The sequence below is a fragment of the Haliotis cracherodii genome, unplaced genomic scaffold (genome assembly GCF_022045235.1).
Source record: "Haliotis cracherodii isolate W230 unplaced genomic scaffold, xgHalCrac1.p SCAF_3, whole genome shotgun sequence".
NCBI classification, from domain to species: Eukaryota; Metazoa; Mollusca; class Gastropoda; order Lepetellida; family Haliotidae; genus Haliotis; species Haliotis cracherodii.
In genome coordinates this window covers 10477413-10490574 of record NW_027266286.1, presented here as the reverse complement: position 1 = coordinate 10490574, position 13162 = coordinate 10477413, and the positions used below count along the sequence as shown (strand labels likewise).

General features: G+C 38.7%; 1 protein-coding gene across 13 annotated transcripts in view; it reads right to left on the bottom strand.

Moving 5' to 3' along the window:
- The window catches only part of LOC139473941 (neuron navigator 2-like), a 733750-nt gene that overhangs the window by 285738 nt on the left and 434850 nt on the right, over positions 1-13162 (bottom strand). The gene's annotated exons all lie outside the window — the stretch shown is intronic.

Sequence of the window (13162 nt, the reverse complement as noted above, 5' to 3'; positions counted from 1 at the left end):
TTTGTGCAAGAGGGCCCTGATCACCACAGATGACCTCCTGATCACAACAGATGACCTCCAGATCAACACAGATGACCTCCTGATCACCACAGATGACCTCCTGATCACCACAGATGACCTCCTGATCACCACAGGTGACCTCCCGATCACCACAGATGACCTCCCGATCACCACATGTGACCTCCTGATCACCACAGATGACCTCCTGTTCACCACAGGTGACCTCCTGATCACCACAGATGACCTCCTGATCACTATTCTTTTCAAGCTGGATGTCACTCAGGTGAAAATCCCTATATGACAGATATTATTATTTTTTTGGGGATAGTGAAACATTTTGTCCGTCGGATGGATTTTAAAAAAAAATAATTCCATAACCATGTTGATAACAAGTGCAAGAGCTATACAGTGTAAGTGGTGACTAACAGAATCAGGTGGTCAGTCTCACTGATGCATGTCATTGTATCCTAATTGTGTGGATCGATGCTCATGATGTCAGTCACAGGATTGTCAGGTCCAGACTTGATTTTTTACAGACCGCCGTCATAGAGATGGAATATTGCTTAGTCCAGCGTTAAACAACAAATAAACAAACCCACAAACAAACAAAACTTTCATGAAAGTGTTGATTGACAATCTTTCCAATTCGGATTATGTTATATATCTTAAATAAGTTGTAAATGGCATTGTGATGAAATTGATAAAACTAAAATTTTGGTCATATGTCTTTGAAATATGTGTACAAAGAGGTTTTACTGCAACATAATGTTGTTTGTTTGTTGTTCAACATCGCACACAGCAAAATTCAAGATATATAAGGGAGGTCTGAATTGAGTCTGAAACAGACAATCTTTATTTATTTGCCAATCGAATGCAGGCATTATATTAACATGAATTCTGCAGCAGTGAAAACGGTAAAGCTTAGATTGTCACCTTAAACAGCATTTTGAGGATGTTTTAAAAGAAATTGGTTATTATTGGTTTATAAATGCCAGTAGACTCCACCCATGGGATAAAAAATAGACTGAATACCCATAGAAAACTATAAACATCGAATTTGAATAGCATGTGTGTAAATACTAAATGGTTCGGAAAATTATCTAGGTACCTGGAACCATGGCAACGATGACAATTCCTCATTATTAAGAATTCTTTAAAAAATAGAAACAAAATCTCCCTATCTCACATTCAAATACCAACACATAATGTGTCTGTTTTATTGTTCAGTATCTCTGTATAATATGTGTATACTAACAAAACTTGTCAATGGCATGTACATTTCACTCAGTCTGTTGCGTATATCACATGATTTATATCACTCATCTGCCAGTGTAACACATGTTGAACAGTATAAAATGGCTGTTTACTGACGTAAGCAGAGATAATGAAATCTTTATCATATTTTTACCTTTTGTTAATGTTCATTTTTTAAAAGTATTAACACAAAAATGATATTAACTTGCTGACTTATCTACAAGCTTATTCATGTACATTTTATTCCAACAAAAACTTAGGCTGTTTTTGAACGTCAATATCTGATCTATCATGCAGTTTGTGCAGATTAATTGAGCATGCATTTCATGTGTGATATATGCTTTTTTCACATTTCGTTTGATATGAGAAATAACTTTTCACACATTTAGAAAAAAAAACGTACAAAAATAACATTGTTTCAATCGTCTTTGCCATCACCACAACCCAGTGCCACACACCAAGGGACACAACTCTTCCCAGCCTTAATAACTTTGAATCCTGGCCTCAGGTGTTTATTGCGGATCCGACAGCAAATTGAAAAGGAAAAAGACTCGCACATTTGCGTGTTGGAAAATAATTGGCCCTGTCTGAGCTATGCATTAGACCTACACAAACAAGATACAAGTTTCATCAAAAAGCCACAACCTCATGAAATTAAACTTGTATTTTCATCTGCATATTCATGAGGCAGTTTCTGCCTTCCATCAAATATGTTACAAAACTGTGGTAATTGTACACTTCAGACTGAAATAAAGAGATCGGATTGGTTGAGATGCTTTGAGTAGCAGAGGTTGCCAAACTGAAGAAAATTGGAGATTTACAAGGACAACATAGAAAGAGGATTCAATCGATTGTAGAAAAGTTATTACACTTCACTGCACGGACATTTTCAGAAAGTGCTGCTGAAAATTAGGAAAACCGTTATCACTACCCAGGGAATCATAACATACATATCTTTAATCTCTACATAATTATTGAGAGCCCATCCTAGCAGTTAGGAATTTTGGCTAAATGTCTCAATGGAAATAAAAAGAATGAATTTGCTTGTAATATAATGAAAAATATTTCAGTCATAAAAAGAAAATATTAAATAAACATATTAGTATCTATAGGCTGTCTACAAGGTCTAATCATTTCGCGTGTGAATGAATATTGTTTTATGCCAGTCAGCAATAATCCAGCTTTATCACGATGACCTGAATTTAAAGGAGTCTAGTCCAGGCAACCCAGTGATTGAAAGCATGAACCTTCAACAATCCACACCATCAGTGCATGAGGACTCACAATCACCTAAGTCACAGATCAAATCATCCAATCCCTATCGAAGACAATTCTATCCAGAATGGGACTGTCATCATTGAGGAGAATAAACTTTTTTAAGTTCCATTCATGAATAAAATTCAAACATCGATAACTAAGAATTTTCTGCTAATGATAAAAAAAATCCAATCTAAGTAAAAATGCACAACACAACAGTAAGCCATTGTGCTAAATTGTATTAGAGTGAAAATTATTAGAAATATTCAGAGAAGTACACAGCCCTTGGGACAATTTGCCTCTGCCAGGGACGATGTGTCGTACATAGCGAAATGAACAACAGATGCTTGCCAGGAATCAATCACTACCAAGATATGAAACATTCCATACACAATGCAAGAAATCCATTTCTGCTACATCTGCTACAGATCCATTGTGTCATTGGCCTCTTATGATACAAATGTCAATATCACCCAGCTGTGACACATGATGCAATTAACGCATGTCTATTTCTAAAGATGTGATATAGACAATGTCGATATAGTCAAGATGTCCACGTGTATGTTGTATACATCCGCTTGCATCAACATCATATACATCAACAGATAATGATTCAGATACTGGTGACATTTGAATACCAAATTTCACACAAGATTTAAGGAAGCAAGAGAGGTGAGGTGAAATGGGGTTTAACGTAGCATCCAAGATTATCGCACTTATATAGTGACGTGCATGCATGTGTGTGTTTGTGTGTGTGTGTGTGTGTGGCTACTTGTACTAGTCTGGACTGATGCCAATACTCACTGATAACCCACTCAGACACAGTATACTGACTCCGAGCCGACCAGTCCTTGTTTTAGCCCCTTAATGCCGAGCGCCAGACAGGGTAACAACAAGTACCATCTTTTAACGTCTTTTGGTATGACGCGGTCGGGGATTGAAACCCGGACCTTCTGCTCTCTGGGCGGACGCTCTACCATTAGACCACGGAGGTGGTCTTTAAGGAAGCCAGTGGTTGGGGAAGAAAATAGACAAGACATTCAAATGATGACAGGCAATCAAACAGAACTAGAATTCATCTACAGTGAAATCTTCTTAATATTAACATTATGTCCAGGTTAGAACGGGTCTTCAGCAACCCATGTTTGTCGTAAGAGGCGACTGTCGGGATTGGGTGGTCAACCTCGCTGACTTGGTTGATGCATGTCACCGATCCCAATTGCATAGATTGATGCCATGATGTCAATCACTGGATTGTCTGGTCCACATTTGATTATTTACAGACCATCGTCATACAGTTGGAATATTGCTGAGTGCGGGTTAAACAACAAACAACTAAATGATCCAGATGGTAACATTTCCTAAGAAACCATTCTGAATGGCAGATTCTGGGAATAAGGAATCACTGGTGCACAGTACATATTGTTTCCAGAAGTACATATACAGATACAGTCCCAAAAAGATTGTTTGGAGGTGAGGTTTCCATACTAACCAGGTTCCACTGTATCTGACATCAGGGTTAAAGGTTCAGGACACAGCTTCCACTGAATGTGTGATCTACACTCAAACCTCAAAATCGATCAATATTATCCCAAAATCTTAATTATAAGAACTGCAAAGACTAATTATTCCATGGCAATATTAACTGATGACACTATTAGCTGTTTCCTCTGCTGCCTTCCATCAAACATGACCATCTGGCAAAAAACATGTCCACAGTAAGCTTGCACCAATGTTTTAGCAGGTATTGTCAGTATCTTTGACAAACACTTTTCTCAGAACGCAGCCAGTGCCAAATGTTTATATTTTCAAAACATACATTTAAATTCAGAATATATGAATATAAAGAAGGTGCTTAACTTTTTTAAAGCTGTATTTATATATCCTGTCAGTTTAAAGTTGATCAACGCTGCACAAAGTCATTGAAATGCATGAAATTATGCATATGTTCTGAAACTGAAATCACCAACAACGCTCTGTTAGTAATTGGTTTTCCATGACCAACTCCAACAATTCAAACGTTATGATGCACTGTAATTCCTGAATGACTACCGAAAAAATCCTCTTGCCTCGAATGTGTGAATACTCTGAGGCCAATTATCCCCCCTTTGGACCAATCAGCCTACAGTCTGCCTAGAAGGTCTTCGATAATGTGATCAAATATTGAAGCATTCAGATATTCAAACCAGTAGCCATTGTTTGCCACAGACGGAATCCGACAGTTTTTCCCCTCTGAGTCGTCCTTCAACTTGTCATTGACTATTATCGGTAATTAACCCTGACTGACGATATAACTTGGTAATTGCCCTGGGACATCGGTCAAAATGGACACATACCACCACAGAACAGGGACAGTCTGATCTGATGGATAACATGTCAGTGCTGTCTGAAATTTCGAATTTTCAGTTGAACCTGAAAGATACTGACTGAGTGTAAGAGTCTGGTGCGAATATCAATGCTTTAGCTGGTCAAAAGAAATTCATCAGTCAAATCAAAGAATTGTTTTCATAATGATATATTTGTGAGTGAGTGAGTGAGTGAGTGAGTGAGTGAGTGAGTGAGATCAGGTGTGTCAGATGAGGTCGTTATGCACCAAAGTTAGCACTGTCCCTGCTATCACAGCATCCTGAGCCAGATAAACCAGTGGCTGATAGCAAGAGCATTGATCCGTGCAATTGGAATACGATGACATACATCAACCAAGTCAGCAAGCCTGACCACCCGATCCCGTTAGTTGCCTCTTACGACAAGAATAGTTGCCTTTTACAGGAAGGATGGGTTGCTTAAGACCCTATTCTAATCCAGATCTTTACGAGTCACCTACAATTGTGATCTAATATCATATTTGATAGTGAAGAAAGCAGCCTTTTAATGATCAGGCCTGGACCACACAAACCAGTGCTGAAGAGAAACGATGTCATGCTTTCAACCAAGTCACTGAGCCTGGCAAACCGGTCTACTAAGACTCCTCTTACTACAAGCATAGGTCAAGGGGGGGTATTGCCCCGTGTGAAAGTGACAGTTTGTATGCAAATAGCATAATCGTTAATGGTAACATTGCTATTCATAATAAAATGTCAGTTCGCAAACAGAAAAAGTGGTATTAGATGATTCCAATCAAACTTGTTTCGACAGCCAATTTTTATTGAGCCAAGTTTCCCTTGAAAGATAACAAATGTGACCCTCCTTCCGTATCACATTTAATGCCGACAACATCTATATTTCTCTGTATTTCTATGATTGAAGGATGGGAAATATGCCTGCTTCAATGCAGGCTTCAATGCAACCCCCATTATCCTGAATGAAACACTTTGACATCAACAGCTTTAAACTGACTGAACAACTTGTCTATACACCACTTAGATGCAACTTCCGTTACAGTTGTCTATTTCATTATACAGTCTGCCTTTGCAGCTATCTGCTAATATTTTAAATATTTGATGACAGGGAGGCCCTAGATTATTGATTAATGTTCCTTGGGGCAATGCAGAGTCCTGAGAAATCCTATCTCTCTATCCTGGTGCCAGGGAGATTCCCCTATGGTTTGACCTGATATAACTCCGGGGGATCCAGCATTTGAAAAATCTTTGTCAGTCCATCCCATTCTTTTAGACCCTTGGTAAATATTTGGACACAGGGTTAATTGTTTTATTTCTTGTGGCGAGCATGACCCTTAGGGTGTTTTGACCTTTTAAACTTCCACACACATTATTTTGGGAGCTTTGAAAAAAAAGAAGTATTTGTAGTTTAAATGTTCAAACAAACTTCAAAATCATATCAATAATAGTTTTATTGAAGTTGGTCTTTCAGATTAGTTCAAGAAAGAAGACTTTGCATGAGAAATTGATAATAGTATTTTGGGCAAAACCTAATCTTCAGCATAAATAAAAAACAAATTATTAACAACAGGGCCCACTTGCACAAAGCGATCTTAGCGTTAAGATGATCTTAACTCCCATACTTTAACATAGGTTTACAATAGTCTTAGAGCTAAGATCGTTTTGTGCAAGTGGCTCCAGATAGATAATGGCTTGATTATCTGCCGAAACAGATTCCATTGGGCATAATCGGAAAAATAGTGATGACAAGAATAGAAAATCAGTGATGACACCAGCTGTTCAAAGGCCCTGGTCTTTCCACTCTGATTAGCAACATTACAGTGTATCTAATATCCTGGTGGTCTTAAACATTGCATCCATCCAATCATCATTTTAGTACTATTGGTTTGTTTGGTACTGAAGCTCACCTATATTTGGTAACATTACACTATACACATACCATAGATAGTCTAACAAAGGAGTGCTTTTTTGTTGATTCATAAATTTATTTTCTTCATTGAAGATTAGGATTTAAATACATTTATTTTATTAAAAAGAACATTACCTTGGCATGAATATAGTGCTAAAAAATCAAAATCAAAACCCAACAATCATGTATAATTGGCAAAAAAAAGAGTTAATTGTGCCTTAAAGATGGCAAAGTAACATTGGAGGAGAGTCTAAAGCAGTACAGAAAACTGATATAGTCACATGGACAAAGGCAAGGTGAGCTAAACAATATTTTTTCACACATTTTCTCAAATTTGACTAAAAGCTTATGAAATTGTTTCCTAAATGATTTCACGCACTTAACCTTTCAAAAGATTTCAAACATAAAATGTTGATTACAATTAGTCAAATGGAAATTCTTTTCACAAATATGACAAAAGTTCTTAATCACTTGCCAAGTCTTTATGATGGCCAGTCAAAAATCAATGCATATCCTCATTATCCGTTAATTAAGATTTGAATATTGATTATGATGTTGGAAACAGGACCATGGTTTGGGGGACATTCCTCTAAATGACCTCAGCTTGCACAGATTAGTGAGTCAGCTTTTGATTAAAAAAATCAAGTATTTTTCAAACAAAGACATTTAGGGGGGGAAATGTTCCCGATCAAACAATGCATTGGAAACATTTCCAGTCAGCTGTCAACTTTCAATTAAGACTAAAGTCATTTGATCAAATTATTTCTTTGAATTTGACCAGATTTCAAACTTTGTTTTTGTAATTATTTAAAAAGTAATGTCTAGCTGAATTTCTGACATTGCTAACAAAGGCAATACGATCAGAGAAAAACTAAATTCTGCTAAAGCAGATTATAAAAAGTAACATCTTGCTGTATTTCTGACATGTCAACAATGGCTAAAGATCAGCGAACAAATAAATTCTGTTACTGCAGATTATGAATATTACAACATTACATAAATCATAAATAGTTGTAAACCTTGGTTTGATGTGAATATCTTTCTGCAACAGATACAATGATAAAACATAAATATTTCTTTGTTTCTTGTTTGATATGACATGACGTTTTTTCTTTCAAAAGTAAAGTGAACAACAAAGATTACCAAGATGTATATTTTTTACGATGGATGAAAAGGCCAGTTAACTTTACAAACCAGAATGTCTTTCAACATACTTTTAACTATTGTCATTGTTAATTATTCTCAAGATACATCTAAATTAATCATTGCTTCAAATACCCAAGGGGGGCACAGGTGGCCCAGTCATCTAAGCCACCGCGATTCGCTATGCAGAGTTGCGTCCCTTGGCAACGCCAGAAACCTATGATTGTGGGTTCGAATCCCGGTTCCCCACGATTATGTTTCTAGGTTTGTCAGCACCATACCTGTGCTCATGGGTTTCACCGAAGTGGTAAATGTCTGAGACCTGCATCACTTCGGGCTCCGCTTTCCTCCCACATTAAGTTGACATGCCATTATATAACTGGAATACTGTTAAAAGCGGCGTTAAACCAAACTCACTCACTCACTCTCTCACTGAAATTCCCAAGAAGTATCACACAGGCTAATAGTACATAACAATATAGGGTTGATGGCACACATGTCTAAGGCGCCTCTTGTGTCCCTGGGCTACCAGATCCTATCTGTGGTTCTTGGTTTGCCAGCACAGTTACCATGCTTGTAGGTTTCACATCTACACTTTAATTATAGATTGTCAATGCATGAGAATAACCAGCCTAGATTTTCTGCCAAAACAGATTCCATTTGGCGTAAAGGGCAAATAGCTGTGGAAATTTTAGGAAAGGGTAAGTCAACAACTGATATCTTGAAAAATGATAGTTAACAGATTTCATTAATTGGTTACATAGAGTGTTTCACGAGTGTTCCATTGAGTTTATGGAATTAACATTTCTTTTCTATTTGAGCAGAAAAGTTTATGATGAAGAGAGTGAGTGAATGAATTGTGTTTTATACCAATTTTAGCTGTATCAAGAATGTGCTTTATTCATTGTACCAATTTTGGGAACTGAACCCAGTTAAGCACAAGCACCAGCATAACCACAGGGCCACCTTGCATACCATGTTCATCATTGAACAAAAGTTGAATAATTTGAAATTTTTCATTTTCATTTTGAGATGACAGTCACATCAGTCAAAGAGACAGTGAGTGAGTGAGTGAGTATGGTTTTACGCTGCTTTAAGCAATATTCCTGCAACATCACGGCGGGGGACACCAGAAATCGGCTTCACACATTGTACCCATGTCGGGAATCGAACCCAGGTCTTCAGCGTGAGGAGCGAACGCTTTAACCACTAGGCTACCTGACCACCCTCAAAGAGACAGTCACAAAAGTCATAGAGCTATGATTGCTTGTCAAATGGAACCCAGTACTGAGTACCAAAGTCATATGTGCTAACATCTGGTTGCCCTTGTGTAAATGTGTACCCAATAATGGTTTGCCTATACTGGATCTATTCTGAAGGGTATCCATGATGATACTGTTGAAAGATGCCGGAACCATATGCACATTTATTCTTTGATTATTCTCTGGTCTTGATGTTTTTAATTCCCCCTGTTGGAGAAGATTTGTCAGATCGAGGCAGTCCCTGTGCTGATACTACAGAAAAATAGGTCCCCAGTATCCCATGTTTGTCATGAGAGCTGGCAAAAGTGGATCGTGTGGTCAGACTCAGTGGCATCTCTGCTCATGCTTTCAGTCACTGGTTTGCCTGGTCCGACTCAATTATTTGCAGGGATCAGTGACATAGGTAGATGTTTTTGACTACACTCACTCATGAATGGATAAATTACTGCTACAATGACACCAGCCAGTCACTAGTCAGCTCTTATGAGTGAGTGAGTGAGTGAGTGAGTGAAGGAGTGAGTGAGTGAGAGAGAGACTTGGGTGGTTGGGACAGCGAGCCTGACCAGCCAATCCTGTTAGTTGTCTCTTATAACAAGCATAGGACTTCACCTTTTACAGCAAGTGTGGGTGAGTGAGTGAGTGAGTAAATGAGTGAGTGAGTGGGTATAGTTTCAGACAATTTTAGCAATATTCCAGCAATATCACGGCAGGCGACCTCAGAAATGTCCTTCACATATTGGGAAATCGAACCCAGGTCTTTGGCGTGATAAGTGAACATTTTAACCACTAGGATACCTAACCGCCCCAACGCTTAGGAAAGAAAGTGGTCTTCACATGAATGATTTACGGTAACACCATCAGATGTTAGGGGCCAGCTCCCTACTTCGTGAGTCAGAGTTAACCTGGTGTTTGGGCGATCTGCTGCAATGACTCGGAAGCAGAGGACTGCACTTGATTAAACCCAAATTAGTGGTATGCCTTGGCAATTTAACCCTTTCCACAGAAAACACCAGCATAAATCCTGATTCAAGGTTATGAATTATTTTGACTGTAAAAGTTAATTCAAAAACTGTTGAAAATTTATTTGAATATCAATATAGTATACACCTTTTCTTGAAAATGGTTTGAGTCTCAAGACAAAGCCTGCAGCATTTAACATTTTGCCAAAAAAAAAATTTCACTGTCCACATTAATGAATCATCAGGCTTTCTTTGGTTGTGTTTCTGTTTTGTGCGCCAAAATATCTCTTCTTTCATAAATAAAAAAAAGACTGCATATGACTCCTTCTTCATTCTCTTTTCAAGAAGAGATGATGGCAATAATCGAAATTATCTAATAATAATCTAACAAAACAATTGTCAACTTCTACTGGCATTGTTGTACTGCATTAGCGATTAGTTTCTTCAATGCATCTATCCAAAACTTTAAAAAACTGCACAATTCAAAACAAGAACTATTATTATTCTAAACATCCACACCCATTGTATGATATTAGATTATTATAAGACACTACACTACCGGTAGATACCGCATTTCGCCGTCTATAAAGCGACCCTGACTATAAGGCGTCCCCCCTGTAAAAGCTTTCAAAACTGATGCTAATTTATCCATCGGTGTACATGTATGCATTGTTAACAAAACAGTGAACTCATTAAAGTTTAAAACTTCTTCCTAGTCTTCCTACTCAATAAAAACTTTGTAAAGTTTGCAAAATAATAAAACCTAAACTGCCCTTGAGGAACAAGAAACAATGTTCTTTTCATTTATGTCATAGTTTTTCACGTATGGTGACAGATATCTGTGCCTCAAGATTCACTTGTCCTCCTACACTGACTGTCAACGTGACAAGAAAGCTTTTATTTGTATGAATAAAATGATTTGTTCTGTAGCCAGAATATCCCTTCATTCCTGGATATTTGATCGAGAGAATTCGCTCCACTCCTTGACCAGCTGGTGCCATTGCTTTAGTTAAAATGTAACAGCTAAGTATGTGTTTCAGAATCTGTTGTAGATTTGCGATCCATATTCACAAGAAAACAGGCTGGGTTTGAACTTTACACCATAAGGGACACGTGACCAAGTTCACGAAGCTGATGTCATATGCAGAGTTGAGCCCCTTAGCTGCTAAGATCTGCTGGAATCTTTGCACATTCAATCTTAGTATATGAATGCTGTAGATCAATGTTAAAGTATGGGAGTTAGCGCTAAGATCGTATGTGGAATGGGTAAAGTAAGTGAGTGAGTGAGTGAGTGAGTGAGTGAGTGAATTAGTTGGGTTTAACGCCGCTTTTAACAGTATTCCAGTTATATCACAGCATGTCAGCTTAATGTGGGAGGAAAGCCCAAAGTGATGCAGAGCATGGGTTTGGTGCTGACAAACCCAGAAACACAATCGAGGCGAACCGGGATTCGAACCCACAATCATAGTTTTCTGGCGTGCCAAAGGGACGCAACTCTGCACAGTGCATCGCAGCGCCGAAGACAACTGGGCCACCCGTGCCCCCATGTGGAATGGGGCCCTGATGTTTTTCTAAGCCACGTCCATCCAGAAATAGTCTCTCTTGTCAACACCACACCAGGTCGAAGTACTGTATCAGTGCTTAGAATCTACGGTACCTATTCCTGTCCTGTCTTCACAGACTACCATGATAAGACTAGTTACACCCTATCTCAATCCCCAACACAAAGCTCATCTCAGCTTCCTATGAAGCATCTTAGCACTAAGATTGATATAAATCCTATTCTCCATCATTGACTTATCATAAGTTGTTTGATGAGGGCTTATCAGCACCCCACTATAGTGAGTAAGTTGGGTTTAACGTCGCTTTTAACAGTATTCAGTTATATCTCGGCTTGTCAGCTTAATGTGGGAGGAAAGCCCAAAGTGATGCAGGTCTCAGACGTTTACCACTTCGGTGAAACCCACGAGCATGGGTATGGTGCTGACAAACCTAAAAACATAATTGGGGCGAACCGGGATTTGAACCCACAATCATATGTTTCTGGCGTGCCCAAGGAACGCAAATCTGCTCAGCAAATCGCGGCGCCTTAGAGGACTGGGCCACCCATGTCCCACACCCCAACATAAATTGGCAGACAAGTATGAACTTGAAAATTCACACTCCACTCTGCTCATTACTGTGTACTGTGAAATTCTGGCCCCCATGTTCCTTCAGACGTCACGTGCACGTCACCTGTTGTGAGATACGGATTGATATGATGTATGTAATATCGCCAATGACATCCGTATCGACTTATCATAAGTTGTTTGATGAGGGCTTATCAGCACCCCACTATAGTGAGTAAGTTGGGTTTAACGTCGCTTTAAACAGTATTCCAGTTATATCTCGGCGTGTCAGCTTAATGTGGGAGGAAAGCCCGAAGTGATGCAGGTCTCAGACGTTTACCACTTCGGTGAAACCCACAAGCATGGGTATGGTGCTGACAAACCTAAAAACATAATTGGGGCGAACCGGGATTTGAACCCACAATCATATGTTTCTGGCGTGCCCAAGGAACGCAAATCTGCTCAGCAAATCGCGGCGCCTTAGACGACTGGGCCACCCGTGTCCCACACCCCAATATAAATTGGCAGACAAGTATGCACTTGAAAATTCACACTCCACTCTGCTCATTACTGTGTACTGTGAAATTCTGGCCCCCATGTTCCTTCAGACGTCACGTGCACGTCACCTGTTGTGAGATACGGATTGATATGATGCATGTAATATCGCTAATGACATCAGTATCAAATACATCACCATGAAATAACCATTTCTTGTTTCTTTAATTTTTAGCCAACATCAAACATGGTGTATGCTTTCTTTTACCCCGCCGTTAATTTATCAAATTAAGCAAATCAGGGATGATATACATTAAACTCTCCATACTGATGAAAACTGAACAATATTATTTGAATTTACATAAAGTACAGCCAGGTTGGTCATAATCCTTCAAATTTTATAATCCACAAGCCTCTACTTCAATGAAAATCCGCT